This window comes from Hordeum vulgare, chromosome 1H (genome assembly GCF_904849725.1).
Source record: "Hordeum vulgare subsp. vulgare chromosome 1H, MorexV3_pseudomolecules_assembly, whole genome shotgun sequence".
Taxonomy (NCBI): Eukaryota; Viridiplantae; Streptophyta; class Magnoliopsida; order Poales; family Poaceae; genus Hordeum; species Hordeum vulgare.
In genome coordinates, this window is record NC_058518.1 from 105,685,107 (window position 1) to 105,707,535 (window position 22,429).

The following is a 22,429-nucleotide window of genomic DNA, read 5'->3' on the forward strand; positions in this document are numbered from 1 at the left end:
AATCTTTCATGAATTCTAGCTTAGCTGGTGATTTGCTGGAATTTGAAAACTAAGACTCACAATGTTTGCGACCGAGCCACGATGCCAGAGATGTTGGAAATTTATTCCTTTTCCTTGCATGGGGACTAAACATTCACCCAAGACATAAATTTTGATTTTCTAATCCATTCTGGCGCACAGCCGCGTGTGATTATAGTTCAAAATTGAAATTCATAAATTAAATCCCTAAGGAATCAATTTAATGTATAAAATGTATTAATGTTCTCTAAAAAATCATATTTTACCACAACACTCTTATTGTCACATGTTCACTTCAGAAAAAGTTGGACATGCATGCCTCGCGGTGACGGTGGTGTGGTGGCACGGGATGGGGTGGGGATCCGGCACACTATGCGCCGTGAGCCACCGTGCGATGTTGTCTGGTTTGTGACGCACATGCCAAATCAAAATTTATTCATTGGGTATTTAAAGCATATCATGCCCTTTTTCATGCATATGTTTGTGTCACATGAGGTGGTGTTCCTCGTACACTCCCTCGTGTGGTTACCACGGACACGCCCATTCGCTTCCCCCGCGCGGAGATTTGTCTAGATTTGTCTTTGTATGTGTTTCATTGGAGATCGTGGTGAGATTCCACACGGAAGTTTGAGTGCATGTGTACACGTGCTCTACCACCAGTTGCAAGTAAGTGTACACGCCATGCACCATCGGGGGTGAGGGACGTTTGCGAAGGTGTGATATGTCTGCAACATATCTAAATTTTTTAATTGCTCCATGCTAATAATTATCAATCTAGAATACTTTTGGGCTATTTATTTACCAATTTATATTATTTTGAGCACCAACCTATTGACCGAGTGCCTATTGCTAGTTAGTGTTTTCTGCGTGTTTTTCACTTTTCAGGTTTTCCATACCAAACGAAGTCCAATTGCCCTGAAACTTTCTGGTGCTTTTTTTGGAACAAAAGAAGACCAACGAGCATTGGAAGAAGGCTGGAGGCCTCATGAGGGGCCCACAAGCCAACAGGGTGCAGCCTGGGTGTGGTGCGCCTAGATGGCTTGTGCTCCCTCGTGGCCCTCCCGACTCTGTTCTTTGGCTTATATTCTCATGTACCCTAAAAACACCAGAGGGGTCCTCAAAACACTTTCTACGCCGCAGCAAATCTCTGTTCCGACGGAGGCCATCTAGAGCTCCTTCCAAGCACCCTGTCGAATGGGGGATCTATCACAGAGGGCCTCTTCATCAACCTTGCTACCCTGATGATGATCGGTGAGTAGTTCACCACAGAGCTACGTGTCCATAGTGAGTACCTAGATGGCAATTTATCTCTCTTTGATCTTCAATACAATGATCATTGCATCTTTTCTTTGATCTATATGATGTAATTCCTTTTGTGCAGTGCATTTGTTAGGATCCGATGAATTGTGCGTTTATGTTCAGATTATTCATGATAAATATTTCAGTCTTCTCTGAATACTTATATGATTCTTATGTGCATGATTATGATAGCTTCGTAATTCTCTCTGATATATTGAAATAGTATGGCCCACTAGATAGATATTTCTTCGAAGAAAGAGGTACGTTGTGGTTGGTTTAACCTGGTGGCTTTCTATATCCTAGTGAGATAAGGGGACAAGATGTGCCTTTGTGTTGTTGCTACTAAGGATAAAATGATGGGGTTTATTCATATTGCTTGAGTTTACTTTGTCTACATCATATCATTGTTCTCCATGCATTGTTGTGTCTTACTTAATAGTCTAGATGCATGCTAGATAGAGGTCGATGAGTAGAGTAGTAGTAATAGGTGCAGGCAGGAGTCGACCTATTTTTTTATGGATGTGATGCCTATATATACATGATAATTGCCGTGAATATCGCATAACTATCCGCTTTTCTGTCAATTGCCCAACAGTAATTGTTTTTACCATCGTATGCTATTTTTCATGAGAGACGCCATTAGGGAAAGCTATGGCCCTTGGTCCATTCACAACATATTGATACAACCTTCATTACCTTGCTATTATTTACTTGTTTTTATTCTATCTTGCTATCTACAATTATCTACACACCTCACTTGCTTGCAAATAACAAGACAAGAGAATTGACAACCCTCTTGCCCGCGTTGGGTGCAAGTTGTTTGTTCTTTTGTGTGCACACGCTGATATTTCTATTGGTTCGATAGACCTTGGTTTCATAACTGAGGGAAATACTAACCGACGTTGTCTTGTGATAACATGTTCCTTGTCACTGAAAACCCAATGCAGATCACAAGTACCAGGAATGATTGCCAGCGTCGTTGTCAGGGAATATCATCACCAACTAGCAAGTAACTCCACACAAAATTTCAATCACTTATTCATATATTTATTTGCTTGTATATTTACTATGACTCATAAAAAATAAAAATGCAAAAATATTTATCTTTGCTTGTTTTGCTTGTCACTAGATTGCATTTTCGCTATCTAGTTTAACTGTTTGATGCCATGTCTCCTTCCACTATGGAGATGCCTCTCCATACTTACTTTGGAGAGGTTTCCCCAATATTGGATTTTAATGAAGTAGGTGATGAGTCACTCAAGGAAGCTTGGGATATACTACTAACAATACAAACTGAGCTAATCAAACAGGCTACAACTGGTATGGAGTCTAATTTTAGGGGGGTGTTCAACTCTATCTCTAAGATCCACGGGAACGTCATGCTATGCAATAGAATGCTTGATACAATGGAACAAAATCTTGATGTTCTTTGTGGTAGGGAAAACAAGTTTATGAAGGAGATTACACCCCTTATTAGCAAAGATAACAACACTTGAAACTATGCAATATGCCTAGCTTGGGGCGTAAAACAATAACGCTTGTTGAGAGGCAACCCAATAGATATATTTATTTTTGCTCTTTACTTTATATTATTTTGTGATAAAATGATTATTTCCTCTTTAATGATTGTGTTTTTATGTTTCAATTAGTGTTTGTGTCAAGTAAAGCCTTTGGGGTGATTTGCATGATGAGTAGAATTGATACGGTGCAAAAACAGAAACTTTGACGTCCAGTACAGAATTTCTCAGATTTTACTGGAACATATTTTTTAGCTGCATGTTTTGAACAGCATTACTACAAAATTTCTCAGCTTGTCCTAACTTTTCATAATTTTTTGAGTTACATAAGTATAGGGTCATTACAATGTACTACAGATTGTTCTGTTTCCGTCGGATTTTGTTTTTGCATGTGTAGTTTGCTTGTTTTGATAACACTATGGATTGTATCGGGTGGTATAAGCCACAAAGGAGTTAATATACGGTGCCCTATGCTAAAATAAAATAATAATCAACTTGTAACAGCACTTGGAAGTATTTGATATACAGTTCCCTATGCTAAAATAAAATACTAACGGATCTCACGAAGTTTTGTTGAGTTTATGTTATTGAAGTTTTCAAGTTTTTGGTATTGTCCCGATGGACAAAGGATTGAGGAGCAAAAATTACTAATCTTGGGATTCCCAAGGCACCCTAAGTAATATTCTAGGAAGACTCAAGTGTCTAAGCTTGGGGATGCCCCGAAAGGTCCCCTCTTTTCGTCTCAATCCATCGGTATGTTACTTGGAACTATATTTTTATTCATCACATGATATGAGTTTTGCTTGGAGCATCATTTGATTTTATTTGCCTTTACTTTTAGTTTACCAGAATCATTGTTTGTTGGACACACCTATGTGAGAGACATACCACATCATCACAACTTGTTAGAATACTCTATGTGCTTCACTTGTATCTTTTGAGCTTAGCAGTTGCTCTACTACTTCACTTATATCTTTTTAAGCACGGTGGCATGTAGATTATATAGAAATATTATACTCTCATTCTTCACTTATATTTTTTTGAGAGATGTACAAATAGTGATGTTAATTTGCATGGTTCATAAGACTAGATCAAAAATCATGAGTATTCAATGAGTGATAATAAAAACCATCATGTAGCACATATAGAAAATTGTGGGTTAGTGATATTGATGTGGTCATATGAAAAGGTGTAAGCACATTATTATTAATCAATATAGGTGTCGATATTAATATATGTGAAACTTATAGTTCATATAAAACAACTAAAAAGGCATGGTGATGATGTGTGAGCATTTCTATTCCCCGTTGAAATCCTAGTGTTGTTTTGAATCGGAGTCGCACGATGGTTAATTCCTACCAACCCTCTCCCTCGGGGCATTATAGCACTACTTTGATTTGTGATAAAACTAGTAAAACTTTACAATAATAATATGAGTTCTTAATGACTAATGTGACACCATGGACATGTGCAATCTGACCTCCTCATATTTGCTAGACTCTTCGGTATCGTGCATCGCTCGTTCTCACCTTGAGGATTTGTGCAACTTTCGCCGATGGATCCAAACCCTGTGACATGACACGCTATCTTGCACATAAACCTTTTTATAACCTCCTCAACACATCCACTATACCTACCTATCATGGCATTTTCATAGCCATTCAGAGATTTATTGCCATGCAAATGCCATCGTCACTTCACATGACTAGTTTGTTCATCATCATAAAGGTTTGCATGATCATATAGAGATGACATAGTACTTGTAGCAAAGCCACCGTTCATCATATTTTTGATACATGTCATGCTAGATCTTTGCACATCCTGGTACACTGCCAGAGGCATTCATTTAGAGTCATATCGTCCTATCAGTTTCATATTGAGTGGTAAGTAAATAAACGTGTGATTATAATCATTATTAGAGCATTGTCCCGGTGAGGTAATAAAAATGGTGTAGGCCAAATGATCCCATCATAACAAAAAATGATTGAGAGAAAAAGAGAGAAGGGAATTTGCTACTATCCTTCACCACACTTGTGCCTCAAAGTAGCACCTTGTTCTTCATATAGAGAGTCTAATGTTTTATCATTCATATGCTAGTGGGAATAACTTTTTCATAAACTTGGATTGTATATTCCAATGACGGGCTTTCTTAAATGCCCGAGGTCTTCATAAGAAAGAAGATTGGATGCACACCCCACTTAGCTTTGGTGGAGCTTTCATACACTTATAGCTCTTGTGCATCATTTGCATGGCAGTCCCTACTCCTCGCATCGATATCTATCGACAGACATCTCCATAGCTCGTTGGTATGCCTAGTTGAGGTGTGACTATCATCTCCACTTTACCCCTTTGAAACCTACCACCCTATTCTATTCCACATTTATGCTATGTCCAATGGTTCACGCTCCTGGATTTCATGAAGAATAAAAAGTTGATGCATATTGAAAAAGTACGATCCAATTGCGTCACTTGGACACCGTCGTGCTTGACATTTGTATTAATGTGGTGAATATGGACCCATCCGTTGCTAATATAATATAGATGGATGGGGGTAAAATAATCTTTGAGGATTGTGTACTTTGAAAAAATAATGATTTGCTGCTTATACGTATAAGTATTGGTGTGTTAATAATTGTTAATTCTTTGTTTCTCAATGAGCATACATGTATAAGGTTACATCATGGATAGCATGTCACAAAAAAATTCTATTTTTATCATTTACCTACTTGAGGACGAACAAGAATTAAGCTTCGACATTTTTGATACGTCTCCAACGTATCTACAATTTTTTATTGTTCCATGCTGATATATTATCATTCTAGAATACTTTTGGGGTATTTATTTACCAATTTATATTATTTTTAAGCACTAACCTCTTGACCAAGGCCCAGTGTGAGTTTTTTTTTTCTGTGTGTTTTCACTTTTCAGGTTTGCCGTACCAAACGAAGTCCAATGGCCCTGAAACATTTTCGTGATTTTTTGGGCCAAAAAAGACCAACGAGCATCAAAAGAAGGCTCGAGACCTGACATGGGGCCCACAAGCCAACAGGTCGCGGCCTCGGGGCATGCCTTGATGTCTTGTGCTTCCCTCGTGGCCCTCCTAACTCCGTTCTTTGTCTTATAAATTCTCATCTACCCTAAAAACACTAGAGGGGGCCCCAAAACACTTTTTATGCCACCGCAAGTCTCTGTTCCGATGGGAGGCCATCTGGAGCTCCGTTTGGGCACCCTACGAGAGGGAGGATCGATCATGGAGGGCCTCTTCATCAACCTTGCTGCCCTCACAATGATGTGTGAGTAGTTCACCAAAGACCTACGGGTCCATAGTCAGTACCTAGATGGCAATATCTCTCTCTTTCATCTTCAATATAATGATCATGGCATCTTTGCTCTGATCCATATGATGTAATTCCTTTTGTGAGGTGCGTTTGTTGGGATTTGATGAATTGTGGGTTTATGTTCGGATTATTCATGATAAATATTTGACTCTCCTCTGAATACTTATATGATTCTTATGTGCATGATTATGATAGCTTCGTAATTCTCTCTGATCTTTGAAATGGTTTGGCCAACTAGATCGATATTTCTTCGGTAGAAGAGTTACATTGGGGTTGGTTCAACCTGGTTTATTTCTCTATCCTAGTGACAGAAGGGGACGAGATGTGTATTTGTGTTGGTGCTACTAAGGATAAATGACGGGGTTTATTCATATTACTTGAGTTTACTTTGTCTACATCATGTCATTGTTCTCCATGCATTGTTGTGTTTTACTTAATAGTCTAGATGCATGTTGGATAGAGGTCGACGAGTGGACTAGTAGTAATAGGTGCAAGCAGGAGTCGGCTATTTCTTTCTGTCAATTTCCCAACAGTAATTTGTTTACCCATCGTATGCTATTTTTCATGAGAGATGCCACTAGGAAAAGCTATGGTCCGTGCCTCTATTCACAACATATTGATGAAACCTTCATTACCTTGTTCTTATTTACTTGTATTATTTTATCTTGCTATCTACACTTATCTACACACCTCACTTGCTTGCAAATAGCAAGACAAGAGGATTGACAACCCTCTTGCCCGCGTTGGGTGCAAGTTGTTTGTTCTTTTGTGTGCAGCCGCTCAAGATGGTTGTTCTTGATATTACTATTGGTTCGATAAACCTTGGTTTCGTAACTGAGGAAAATACTTACCCACATTGTGCTGTGATAATCTATTCCTCTTCAAGGAAAACCCAATGCAGATCCCAAGTATCAAGGTGACACATCAAAGGCAAAACATCACACATCACCTCCTTACATATGTTAGGACATCATGCAGGCGGTGATCGTCGTCGGACATCGCCCCCCCCCCCCTCTCACGTAGTTATAAGTGTGGCTCCCATGTGTGGCCTCGTGTGTGGTCCATCACTTTGACCGAAGCAAGAGAGATTAATTACTATGTATTCTGTTTTGGTTTGTGTTTGCAGTAGGTCATGGTGTGAGATTATTACATGGTATAATTTGAGCGCATGTGTACGCATGAATGCCTCCCGTAGACTCGAAGAGGGGGCATATATATATATATACTATATACATGTTGTGAACCTCACTCTGCATGGGGACTTTATGATTAGCGAGGGTGCCACATCAAAGTCTGTGTGTTGGTTATTTAAACATGACACAACATTTCCATACATATGTTGATCCACACTTAGACGGTGGTTGTGTTGGGACACTCCATCATGAGGTTGTCAATGGGAAGTCATTCGTGGGCTCGCGTGGATGTGTGTGTGTGTATATGTATATATATGTATATACATGTATATATATATATATATGTATATATGTATTTATATCTATATACATATATATATAGGGATTGACTATTCGTCACCCTGGCCGAGGAATAATTATTCGTCACCCCCTCTATTTTCATATCAATGCACGTAATTTTACGTTCCGTAAATTTTGTCTTATTTCATACATAAAAGGAGACCGCAAGAAATATGTAGTCACCCTAAAAAATATTTTATGTCATGTAAAATTACAAACACGAAAATATAGTGTAAAATATACATAAAACAACATTTTTCTGGTCTTATGACCTATATTTTTTTTCTTATGTCAAACTTTATGTAGTGAAGCAATATAACTATAACTATTTGCATTTCAAATGTAATTTATTTATGAAATGATCGTAAGATTACCTCGGGCGAAGAATAACTTATTATGCATCCTAGGTGATGAATAGACTTTATATATATATATAGATGTATGTATGTATGTATATATATAGGCTGGGTATATTCTAGGAACACCCCTAAGACCCTTATTCTTCTAACATCAAATGCTAATTGTGCAAACACTTGTGTACTACTCCGTCCACCACATGCGGACTTCATAGCAACCCGAAAAGGAACCGAACAAACTACCAATACCAATAAAAAAACTACCCCACCCAACTTTATCATCTCCCCACCACCTGCTCCTCTCTCTCCCCCGTGCTCCACCATCGCCCTCTTCTACGCCGCCGCACCCCCAACCCAGCTGGCCATGGCGCCACATTCCCCACCGCCACCTACCCTACCTCCGACGGCGGTGCCCCCACTCCCCGCGCCCACCACCACCCACCCTGCCATCAGCGGCGGCGCCCCCAACCCCCGTGCCCACCACCACCCACCCTACCACCGGCAACGGCGCCCCCACCGCTCGCACCCACCACCACCCACCCTGCCTCCGGCGGCGGTGCCCCTACCACCCACGCCCACCACCACCCATCGTGCCTCCGGCGGCGGCGCCCCTACCCCCCACGCACACCACCACCCACCCTGCCTCTGCCGGCGGCGCCCTTACCCCCCCCCCCCCCCGCCCCCGCGCACACTACCACCCACCTTGTCTCCAGCGACCGACCACCCCTCCCTCCGGTGCCCGACCACCTCCTCCTTCCGGCACCTCACCTCCCCCTGTTGAATATCGTGTTTTCAGAGCAGCCACGAGCCGGATCCGTCGATCCCGGCAGCGCTTCCCGCGAGCCACGCGCCGGATCCATCGACCCCGGTAGTGCCTTCCTCGAGCCACGCGCCAGATTCGTTGATACCGGCGGCACCTCTCATGCCCATGCATTGTCGCGGACGTCGTGCCATTCCCTGGTGGTCGTCGCCGGTGCCCCGAGGATCGAGATCCACCTTCCCCAGCGGGCGGATCCCATCCCCATTACCTGAATATGCGGCCTGCCTGACAGCCATGACTGGAGGGCTGACCAACCACTCCCTCCATTGACATCCATTGCTCGCCCTAAACCTCGTCTCGTGGTGCACGTGTGGTCGGCGTGTGAGCTCCACTGCCCTTATTTCTCCTCGCCAGTGAGGTGCCCTAGCTGGCCATCTTCTATCTTCTCGCCTCCATTGCTAGAGTAGCACGGGCGTGGGGATGCAGTGCACATCGGCTCGCCCCGTGCCCTTACCTCCTTCCTTGCAGTGCACACTGGAGCACACGCAGTTCATCCCCACGGCTGCGTGCAGCTCCATGGACGAGTCAGCACGAACCAGAGGTGGTTGTTGGACATGTTGCTTCGGTTACCAGGGCGATGAAGTTCAATGGCGGAGCTGACCCTGGTGCAGTTTCAGAGAAAACATGTTTACTCCTATTAATTTTGGATGGATTTTGGATGTGCAATGCAGCTGAATAACACGATAAGTGCACCATGAGCAATTGTGCGGTTCATCGACTTGCTGCTTCATAGGGTGCATTACAGTTGGAGGGTGAGCTGAAGATTGACCTTTTTGTCTATTTTAGATTTGTTTGTGCAGTGCAGTGTACTGCGTTTCTCTGCTTGGGGGATTGTGGTGCAGTTCGGTCGGGTCCTGCTGCCAACGTGCGACATGCAGATAAGGGAAGCATGCGGTTTCCGTGTGCATTTTTGCAGTTTCAATGGATGGATGTTTGAGTGTGTTTTGTTTTTTTGTTGTGCTCGTGGAGATGTATGCATGTTTGTATTTCTTATACCCATGGAGATGTATGCATGTTTGTATAATGGCTGTGCCCGCGGTCTATCGTGCTGTTTCACAAAGAAAAAAAAATGATGCACTTCAACAACCTTGACCATGTGGTCCACATCCGACTACAAAAAAAAGTTATGAAAAACAACAAAGTCATGAGGTTCACTTAGACTCATGTTGGGTTCACTTCCCCGCTTGATGTGGTTCACTTGATTCTGTCGTTACGGTCCACTCTTGGTCATAAAAAAGTTAGAGTAAATGACAAACAGAAATAATGAAGTTCACTTGCCCGTTTGATGCAGTGCGGTTTTTCATCAAAATGCAGTGTGCTCTTCTATTTGATGCGGTTCACGCATCGATTTTTGAACCGCGAAAAATAGAGTGTGAGCATTTCGGTAAAATCAAAACTGCTCTTAAACCATAAGGAATTAGAGAGAGTGCTCTACATGAAAAAGATGCGCATCGACAAGCGGTTTCAGACGCTGTATCATGTTCTTCGTTCGGACAAGCGGTTTGGAAAAGTTACAAAAATACGCTCGCTGCAACTCGTAGACAGAAGCACCGCTTTCAAAATTCATTTAAAACTGCAAGGAATCTCATCAAATGACCAACATATGAAAGTTGCACCTATTACACAGCTTTTCAACATCGTATCATATGCCTCGTTCCGACGAACACTTGATAACCCACAAGTGTAGGGGATCGCAACAGTCTTCGTGGGTAAATTAACCCAATTTATTGATTCGACACAAGGGGGGCCAAAGAATATTAATAAGCTTTAACAGTTCAGTTGTCAATTCAACCGCACCTGAAAGATACTTGCTTGGCAATGAAATATTAGTAGCAACAGTGATATGGAAGTGATGGTGGCAACGGAAATAATAGTGGCAAAGCAACAAAAGTAAAATTGCGAAAGTAAAGTAACTTGTAACTAGTACCATTAAAACACTGTAGGCTAAGGAGATGGATGGTTGATCATGGATGAGAGATATCATGTATTTAACTTGGGGCAAGGCACATAGATAAGTAATGATCATCTAGGCATATATCAAACATTAGGCATCTATCCCCAGGTAGTCGTACGTGCTTGCAATAAGAACTTGCACGACATCTTTTGTCCTACCAACCCGCTATCAATGGGGCCAAAAGAAACTTATGGATATTAAGGTGCTCCTGTCAAAGAGCACCGGAACAAAGCGTTAACAATCAATGGATACATCGAATCCTCAAACTATAGCCCATCCACTTTGGTGTCCCAAGCTGTCACTAATGGGATCGCCGGTTCTGGACTATAATAGGTGCATACTACTCATAGATAGGATCTAGTACACAAATATATTCATGAAAACATAAGGTATTCAGATCATAAATCATGGCACTCGGGCCCAAAGTGAGAAGCATTAAGAGTAACAATTAGTAGCAAAGATGATAAACACCATAGTAGATGATAGGCAACATGCCCCCAACAATCCGACGAACTATTACATGATCTACCTCATCCAATCTCTCCCATCCCCTTCACCTACAGCAGGGAATTACTCACACATGATGGGAGAAGCCATGGAAGGATGATGGAGGGGTAATGGTGATGATCATGGCGACGATTTCCCCTCTACGGAGGCCAAAACAGCTTCCAGATTAGCTCTCCCGAAGAAGAACCGAGGGTGGCGGCGGCTTCGCGTCGAGAACTTGCAAAATGACTTATGTTCTGAAATTTCCTCGTCATGGGTAAAAATAGGAGCCAGAGTAGGGCACCAGAGGGGGTGGGCCCCACCTAGGTAGCCTCCCGGCGCAACGAAGTGGCAGGCCGCGCCAGCAGGTCGCCTGGGGGCCTATGGCTCCCCTCTGGCCCATCTTCTGGCCCATGGTCCCTCCCGGTGCGTGGATTTTCTCTATTTTTTCTGGGAATTTTCCGGCACGTCTAAATATCCATTTTACTGCACACAAGAAAACCATACAGGCAGCTCTCCTGAAAATAGCGTTAGTCTAGGTTAGTTTCATTCAAATCATGCAAGAATGAGGCCAAAACAATAGCAAAAGTGTTTGGAAAAGTCGATACGTTTGATACGTATAAACGCTTTAAAAACTGCAGCAAAAAACTCACTGAAATAATTGAAAATTTTGAAAAACAGAATTACGTTTTTAATAAATTTGAAATTACTCTCAAACTGTAAGGAATTAGAGAGAGATAACTACATGAAAAAGATGTAGGACAACGATATATTTCCAACCCCATATTGTTTGCTTCATTTTGATGAGCGATTTAGAAAAAATCGTGAAAATACAATCGTTGTAACCCGTCATGCCCCCACCATTTTCAAAACTTCTCTCAAACGGCGAGGAATAACAAAAAGTGTTCAACATGACGGAGTTGAGAATTTTCTATAACTATCCAACGGTTTATTATACGACACATTCCGATAAATGATTTAAAACTGGAACAAAACCGGCTACGAAAAAACCTTGTCGGCCCCTACACCGCTGGGGTTTCTGGCCAACTCTTCCTTGAGCAGGGGGCTCGTGCGTCCACGGGTGTGCCGTTCGGCTTGGTGGCCGAGGGATGCAGGTGATGGATGGGGGTTGGATCATAGGATGCGTGATGCTCTCCAGTGCCCCTCTCCTTCACCTCCCTTGCAACACCGATGCAGTTCAGCGTAGCAAGCTTCCAGCGTTCGTGCGAGCGGCGTCTAGCCCAACCAGGCCTACGTCGTTCGCTTGCCTCGAGGGTGCCGATGCAGCCAACCCTATCGCGTCGCTCAAGGGGGGCCTAATCCCCCACAACTTGTTCATGCTCAGCAACGTTCAAGGGAACGACAGGACACGGGCAGGGGTCTCCCTCTGTAGTGCACTAGCGTTCATGGTGCAACCCATCGGTGTTCGTGTTGGAGCTTGCTGGCTGGTACAACGCAGTCGTGCAATTCAAGCACCACATGCGTGCAGTACGTCCAGCGAGTGTGTGCGCTTCGGTAGGGGGAGCACCTCGTTGTGTCATTGCATGCAATCCAGTGCATTTTAAGAAAGTATATTGGGTTGTACTTTGTGTGTGATGATTGTAATGTGGAGACAAAAAAAATAAAACGGATGCAATTTTGTTACACTGCATTATGGGCTATTGCTTAATTTGTACAATCTTTTATTTGTAAAAGAAGTGCACTCATTGAACCGAAGAAGTACATTTTCTTAATCTATTGTAGTTTATTGTTAAAATTTGTGTGTTTTGCTTTATAAAATTTGTGTGTTTCACTAGGGAAAGTTAAAAAAAGTTGAGTACACTTGACACATTCATGCAGGCCACATAACCTGTGAAAAGGATTCAGGAAAACAAAAAAAAAGATGCAGTTCACTTTTGGTAGTGACGAGGTTCACGTTCAGTACGGTCGTCGTTCATTTATTCCCAATATGAAGTGCCAAAGATATCACGGAAATGACAAAAAAAGTAATGAGGTTCACTTATGCACGATGTGAAGTGCGGTCCACTTCCTCGTTTGGAAAAATTGACAGCAACAAAAGAAAACCAAGAAGTTCGCTTTCCCATAGGATGTGACAAAGAAAAATTCACGCCCGACAAAAGAAACCCATGAAGTTTGCTTGCCCATAGGATGGAGTGCGGTTTTTCATCTCAAGTAGTACATTTTTCTGTCCGATGTTGTTCCCTCATTGATTTTGGTGTAGCGAAAAATAGAGTGTCCGCATTTTGATAAAATCAAAATTGTTCTTAAACCGTAAGGAATTAGAGCAAGTGTTCCACAAGAAAAGTTTGTGCCCTGTCAATATCTTTCCAACGCCGTATCATTTGCATCGTTTGGTCAAGCGGTTTGGAACAACTTATGAAAATATGCTTTCTGCCACTGATAGGCAGCGACATCGTTTTCAAAATTCATTTAACACCACAAGGAATCTCAACAAATGGCCAACAGACAAAAGCAGCACCTATTCCATAGATTTTCAACGACGTATCGTATGCCTGGCTCCGACGAACGGTTTAAAAACTGTAGCGAAAAACGTCCCAAAAATCAAAAAAAAAATTAAAAAAACAGAATTAGCGAATTTGAAACTGCTCTTAAAATGTAAGGAATTAGCGAGTGTAATCTACATGAAAAAGTTGTGGCTCGAAGATACCTTTCCAATGCCATATTGTTTTCTTCATTCCAAAGAGCGGTTTAGAAAAAATCGTGAAAATACACTCACTGCAGCCCGTCGTGCCCCCACCATTTTCGAAACTGCTCTCAAACGGCGAGTAATCACGAAAATTGTTCAATATGACGAAGTTGGGAATTTTCCGTAACTAACCAACAGTATACTAATCGCGAAAACTGGAACGAAATCGGTGTCTAAAAAACGCGTGCAGTTTTTTGCAGCAGGAAGTGCACTAGCGTCAGTCCTGCACTATTGTTCGCTTCAAGAATGACGTGCATTTGTTTTGAGCGTGCAGTTGGGAAGTGTTAGCAGAATAACTGTTCTGCTAATACAGCCCGTCTATTTTGCTAATATTAACAGAATAGTTATTCTGCACACATTACAAAACTGCACTCTCAATGTTAGTGCACTGCATCGCTATCAAACGAAACGATGCAATGTCATAAGAAAAATCTGCACTCGCTTTTTTGACACCGTTTTGGCTCTAATTTAGAAATCATTTGTTGCAATGAGCTGTATAATATAACTTTGAATTGCTATGGAAAATCCCCAAATCCTTCATGTTGAACACTTTTCGAGATTCCTCATGGTTTGAGAGCAGTTTCAAAAATATCGGGTGTGTGACGGGCTGCAGGGTGCATGACGGGAGTGTATTTTCGCGATTGTTTCTAAACCACTCGTCAGAATGAAGCAAACGGTAGGGCCTTGGAAATATATCATTGATACGCATCATTTTCTTGTAGATTACTCTCTCTAATTCCCTATGGTTTGAGAGTAATTTCATATTTACTAAAAAGTGAAATTTTATTTTTATTTATTTTTATTTTTTGGGACTGTTTTTGCTGCAGTTTCAAAACTGTTCGTCCGAATTAGGCGTGTCATACGGAATTTGAAAGCTATGGAATACGCGAAACTTCCATATGTTGGTCATTTGTTAAGATTGCTTACGGTTTTAAATGAATTTTGAAAACGGCGCGGCTGTCTACGAGTTGCAGCAAGCGTATTTTTGTAAAATTTTCCAAACCGCTCGTCGGATCGATGCAAATGATACGGCGTTGGAAAGATATCAGTGAGATGCATCTTTGTCATGTAGAACACTCTCTCTAATTCCTTATGGTTTAAGAGCAGTTTTGAATTTACCGAAACGCGAACTCTTTGTTTTTCGCGACACCAAAATTGACGAGGGAAGTGCATCAGACAGAAGAACGCACTGCTTTGGACGAAATGTCGCACTGCATGAGATAGCAAAGCAAACTTCGTTGTTTTGTTTTATCTTTTTCGTTACTTTTTTGTGAAACACAAAACATTATGGGACCTCGTGAGGTCAGTGCAGTGCACATCAGAGGGAAAGCTGATTGGCTTTTTTATCATTTTCGAACTACTATTGCTTTTTTATCATTTTTGAACTACTATTTTTATAAATAAGTTCAAACTGAATTATCGAGGCTAGTTTACTGCATTTCTTTTTAAGTTTGCATGGCCGAGGTTAATAAACTGTACTATTATATTTCATTTTTTCTCACTTTTTGTGAGTGTGTCCTGACTACTCAGACAAGGTCAGTGTACTGCATCAATGTTTCTTAGAAAAAAAACCCACAAAAAACATCCTTCACCCATGCACCTGACTGCAGGCACACCACCACAAAATTGCAAGAAGTCAATGACAGAACTACACAGAAATTATACAGACATACATGTACACACCCATCGCACAACAAAACGAGTAGCGGGGTTCTCCCAAAAACAAATCACACTTCAAGACTGCAAACAAAACACTACTAAAATGACCGAATTGCAAGCATAGGTGCTCCGCACTAGCGCGAACACAATGAGGTGTACCACGTTTTATCAATAATTTTCCACGGGTGCTCAGGGGTGGAGCTCCTCCTCTGTTCGCCATGGTGTCTCACCACGGTGTCATTGTCGTCTTCATTTTTGCAATGATGCAGTGATACTGCATACATCCAAAATATGAAAAAACCAAAGAAAAATTTCACTCCATCAACTCGAAGGGGATTGACTACATCCAGCATCGGAGTGGATCCATCGGACTGACGCACTGGCGAACTGCAAGTATGCGCCTGCTGCACTGCACTGATTCGGCATGCATGCTATCTGCTCCCTTTGACATGTTCTTGCAGTTCCACCCAACCTGCCTTGAGAACCTAAGCGAACAGGCCTGCAGAAGCACGCAAAAACGTCAAGAACACATAAAAAAGAACATCCTAAACTGCACAACTGACGCCACCCTAGTGCAGTGCACTTCTCTCCCGTCGTCGGTGAACCGCAATGAGTTGAGGAGAGAGTTGGAGGAAAGTTGTCGAACTGCAACATCAATGATGGTGAACATGCAACAACTCATCCGTGTTCCCGTGCTAATCAGGATGTAGGGGGGGCTCTGAAGAAAAAACTGAAGTGCAAAACATAAAGGAGAGAAGTCAAATCTGACAAGGAAAAAATCTCCCAAAATGCACTACTCCTTCGTGTAGAATTTTTACTACCCAAGGCACCGATGTTGGAGGAGCAACGGGCTGAGAAGAGCGGCTTGTTTCCGACATTGCCGTATCTGAGGAAGCCATCAACCATCAGAGTGACATCCGGTGTGGAGCATGATGAGCAACCGGTGTGGACATATGGGTGCTACCCATGCGCCTCATGTGGACTGCGACGGAGGCCTTCGCCTGGTGTGGAGCATGATGAGCAGGCGGACTTTGACATTGGATCCCGGAGAAACTAGAAGGAGGCGCGACGACGAGCCATGATCTTACCTTGATCCTCCCCGTGGGAGGACTCAGGGTTTCCACGGATCCGGTGCGTACGGCTCGGGCTTGATTGCCTCCATTTCCACCTTGGCTCGGCTCCGTCGATGTGGTGGGCGGTGGATCTCATCGGCGTTGGGGAACAAAGCCACACCTTGGGGATGGGTGGATCTGACCAGTGGGGGAGTCGAGTCGATGAATAATAAATCAAGGCTCGGCAGGGGAGGTTGTAGCGACCCTACTCAAGACGAGTCAAGCCTCTGGTGTTTCCGCACCATCCCAAGATCATGCTGGTACACACTCAGTACATAATGTATATATTCAAGAGTTCAATCACACCGCTTTATTAATCGAAATCTCATAAAGAGTACTTTATTACAATAAAGGATTACAATAAAGTGGCTGAAGGCCATCTGATGAGATATCTAACGAAGACTAGCGGAAGCGTTAGGTAGACGAGTCCATCCGACTCCAAGGGCATGTCGCTAAGCGTAGATCGTAGCCTCACTCCTGGTCGGAAAAGTACTCTGCAACATGATACGTTGTAGCCGTGTAGGTCAGCATATTGAATATGCCGACAAGTCATCAAAGATAGGAGTAAAATAATAATCAACTATCTCTACATCCATATTTGGCCGTGCAGGTAAGCCTTGACTTGTGGCTGTGCAGGTAAGCCTTGATTCTTGAAGTCTCCGTCCGTCTCTTCGAGCCTGGGTGAAGCTTTCCGCAGGATGACATGGCCTCTCCAGCATCCTGGGCATCCACTGGGTTCTCTAGGGAGCCGATCAACCGTCCTTCACCCAGAGTTGCATTGCGTCCGAGGTCTTGAAAATCTTGTCTTAGCCGGTCTTGATTATTTAATCAACCTCGTATCACTCGTGATATACACTCAACCGAAAACCCATCTACTCAAGCATAGCATTAAGAAATTGTCGTCCCGGGGCCAAGTATCGGGGTTGTTGTGTGCCTACCCCATGATACTACAACTTATACTAAAGTTTCCAAGTACCTAGGTAGCATGCAATTGGGCAAAGAAAGGTGATCTACCATGCATCGAAAACATAGGAAAATACATGATCAAAATGACTTGCCTTGATGATAGTTGTCTTGCTCGAGCGCTTCTAAGTAACACGCTTCACACTCCGGATGATCTACCGATACAAACACAAAACACACCATAAGCACTTCAATCAAGCCACAAGTAAAAATAACATCGCAAGTAAGGATTTGCTAATGCCTAAGTAAAAGAATTCAACACGCGTTATTAAGGCAGAAAATTGTTTCTGTTGAAAACACCAGTAAAAATACTTTAAAAATATTTGAAACTTCTACCACAGTAAGATCTAATCACTAGGAAGCAGGAGCAAAAAGAATCAACTAAAAATCATTTTTTAAACTCCTGGAATAGGAAAAACAAGGTTTAAACTAAATCTGATCTAACTTATATTTGAAAATTTCAAACATAGACAAATTATACGTTTTTAAAAAATTGGAGTCTACTTGAACAAGAATCAATATCATTGGACTTCGGAATCAAAAGTTGTGTCCAAAACAAAACACAAACTTTTCTGTTTTTGCAATTAGGCAGAATAATGAAGCTAACTAGCTAACAAATAGGGGGTAGACGTGGTGCGCTACGATAGGCTGTGGGAGGTGTTTGTTGCAACGTTATAAACAACAGAGGGAAGAGAGAGTCTACCGTGGCTGGGAGACTACTCCGGCGGGGAAGGTGGTCGCCGGCGAGGGGGGGGCTCCGGGGGGCGGTGGAGAGACGGGGAGGTGGCGGCGGTGGTCCTCCACCGAGGGGGTGGGGCATCGGGCGGAGCGGGTAGCGGCTCGGGTGCTGCTCCCAAGGGGCGGCCGAAGGCTGCAGGAGCTCGGCTCCGGTGGCTGCGGCAGGGGATGGGCTCGGGGCGGCGGCTCGATGAGGACGGGGTGGGAACGGCGGCGGCCGGTGGCTGGGGTACTTATAGGCCAGGGAGGGGGGTCGGGGAAGGAAGGAAGAGAGGGAATCGGGGAGGATCCCGAGTTCCTGGGACCTCGGCTCGGTCTCGGGCATGGATTTTGGAAGGAGGAAGAAGATGGCCGCGGGGTGGAGGGAGTCGGCCAGTGGGGCCCGCCGGGCAGTGAGTGGAGGCGGGGAAGGAAAGGGGCGGGCGGCCGGCAATTAAGGGATTCATTCCCTGGGCTGTGGGGGTGGCGGCCCACAGCTAAACTGCGCCCGGGGCGGTTGCCAAAAAAAAAGAAAAAGAACTTTCCTATTTTTAAACTTATTCCAAAACAGAAAACAAAAGCGAATAAAAGGAAATAAATCAAAATATTTAATATAGGGTATTATATACCAAAAAAATTAAAAATATATCCTCTACCCGAATAACATTTTTTCAAAGCAAAAATAAAAACTTTTAAAAAATGTTTTTTTTTCAGAAATTCCCAAATTTGCTTTATTTCTTTTTGCAATTATTTTTGCAAATGATCTTCGTATTTTCTTGGCTCAAATATTTCAGAAATGCCCGTACTTTGGAGGGTCATTTTCCTCCGCCTCTCTCTTGCGTGCAAGAGAGTATTTCCCCGGGCTTTTCGTGCGAGGAAAAGATAGAAATGCAAACCAAAAGACGAAGGAATTCACGTGCTAAATTTATTTCAATCAATATGCATAGATGCTTAGCTACAATGTAAAACATTCCCAATTAGGAAAGTTGGGATGTTACAGAGGTGGCAAGGTTTCGCCCCCCTGCGGCGACGACAGTGCAGATCGAACCCGAAGGAGAGGGAAGGGAATCGAGGACGGGCAACACCAGGCTCGGTACGGGAGAAAGGCGACTGCGTGGGTTGACAGGGAGTCGATGAAGGTAGTGGGGTTGGCTAAGGAAGTGGGGAGGAAGGTGACAGAGGGAGGTGGTGGCGGGCAGGGGCGGAGCGAGGATTTGAGTATAGGGGGGCGAAGAGGAGTATGACAGCAACGACGTAAAAAATGCAAGACTATGTCCATAAACCATTGTGTATTTGGTTGAGTTAATGCGAGTATAGTAGTTGCTAGATCTTCATAGTAAGATTCTCAATTTACATGGTAGAGCACCTATTTCTATTCATTCTTGAGAATAAAAATTCAAAACTGAATAGATTGAAGTACCATATGATCTTTTGGTTTTTACCTTTGTGCAATTTTGCATTTGTATACGTGGATTAATTGGTGGAAGTTTTAACCACTACTAATCTGTAGCAATCCAACAAAACAGAACTAGTACTGTACTACATAATTTGCACCTAATCTAACAAAATTACTAATTTGTGGTTCATATAAATTTAAGAGTAATATATGTTATACGATACCATAGATCTCGACGTGGCTGGAATGAGAGGTGCCGTGCCGCCAGGTTGGATACCTTACATCTTTGGTGTGGCTCGCATGACAGCGCCACACCGCTCAGTTGAAGGCAGAGAGATGGAGGCGACATCACGCTCATGGATGAAAGATGCATGGTAACTATGTTGTCGTGATGATCAGCGGTCAACCGGGGGCACCAGGACATGACTGGTGGCCGCTGGTTAGCTTGACCTAACGGCGGGATGGAGATGGCGATTGCAATCAATTTACTCGTACAAGAAATATGCATGTATAAACCCAACCAGGAGGCTCATCTAGAATTTTATGTACACGTTGCAGAAATCCATCTAGCTAATTGGGCTTTGACCATTGGCTCCTCCCTCTGATGATGGTTTACCTAATGGCCCAGTACTTAACATAAATAACTACATTAGTCCCCGTTGCTAATTGTCAGGGGGGGCGATCCATAGGGGGGGTCTGGCCCCTGCTGGGCCCCCTACTGCCTCCGCCCCTGGTGGCGGGGGCGATAGGTGTGGCATGGTGGATGCTGTTCTGGTGGGGGAGATGGTTGGGGAGAAGTGAATTGGGGTGAGAGAGCAGTTTGGAGGGGGAGATGTCAGCGATGGAGAGGAGTCGGATGGTCTCCGGTGTCCACTGACATGTCGTGGTGTAGATCCGGCAGGGCCCTGATGGCAACTGAGAATCGGTGGCACAATGTGGCCGCGTGAGCTCCGAGAGGTGGCCGTGAATGCCCCGGGGGTGGTTGCGGCATGGAGGGCCTTGAGGTGACGGTGGGGTGGTTCCGACGCATGGAGAAAGGTGGTAGGAGGTGCTGGATTAGGCCATGTACATTAGTTTAGACTGATGTCTCTTGTCACGACTCACGTCACGTTAGGCCATGTACATTGGTTCAGTCGGCCACCGTCTGAAGGATGTGTCCATGTCATCTACTCCCTCCGTTCCTAAATATAAGTCTTTCTAGAGGTTTCATTAATGGACTACATACGGATGTATATAGACATACTTTAGAGTATAGATTCACTCATTTTGCTTCGTATGTAGACACTTAGTGAAATATCTTAAAAGACTTATACTCCCTCCGTCCCAAAATAAGTGTCTTGAGCTTAGTATAATTTTGTACTAGAGCTAGTACAAAGTTAAGACAGTTATTTTGGAATGGAGGGAGTATTTAGGTACGGAGGGAGTATAGACTATTGGGTAAACGTCACGTACAACAGGGTAGTTGTTCGGCCGGCCGTATAAATTCTCCAACGGCCCGTGAATCATGGTAATCAACTCAGATAGATATATGTGGTCTACCGTGTGTTGAAGGGAAATCTGATTCCTGGAATAGGAGATCCATCGAGCCCACCCACGATACATGATGGACTCATACAATGGAAAACAGGTCGTCTGTAGGCATCGATTTTTGCGGCAGTAGATCGTCGTTATTTTTACAGACGGACGCCGGTCTTTTTTCCCTTTCTTTCTTCCCACGTCATTTTCTTCTTATGTGTTTGGTGTTACAGACGGCTGACTGTACATCATTGTACATGCCGTTATATACAACTGCAAAGACACCCAATACATTAGGTTGTCTATTTGACAGTCTGTAGCCCCACAAAATCTGGAATTTTTTAACCATCTGCTGCTAATTAAAACAAAACGAGAGATTTTCCTGGACCATTATAGATGACCCGATCGTACAACGGCAAAAAGGACGTCGCTAAGCAGCGACTTCTGCGGCAATCGCCCATTGGTATTTTAGAGATGGCCATTTTGTCTTTCCTTTATCTCTCACTTCCATGTAATCAAATATCCTAGATGGACTTGCTTACAGACGGCTAAGTCAACTTTGTTGTATATGCCCTTAGGCGTGGGTGGGGCAGATCGCCGGTTGCTTCTGTGCTGGTGGCATGGGAGGAAGGTGAAGGGGGATGGGGGATGAGTGGGGGAGGTGGGATGGTGGGGTGTTTTTTTTCTTTGCGTGCAGTTTGGTCGTTAGATTGTACCTTTGAGACGGGTGGGTGGAAAGGTGTTAGCGGTAGGTATGAAAATGGAGAGGAAACGGACGGAACTGAATGCTACCACATTTGTTTTCATATTGTTTTGCAGAATTGCAAATGAATACAAAAACCCCGGAAATGAATACACAAACAGACACGGAGTGAATACAGAGCGGCTACGGAAACAGAAGTGGGCGTTGACCAAAAAATTTAAACCCCGTAAATCATAGAGTAATACACACAACAACAAAAAGTAATGAATTTCTAACATGGCTACAAAATAATTTGATTATATTAGAAACATATCCTAGTATCGTATTAGTACATGAAAATTATGTATAGGGTCTAGTTGAGCATGTATATGGTAGTATAAGTTGGGCCTCAAATGAT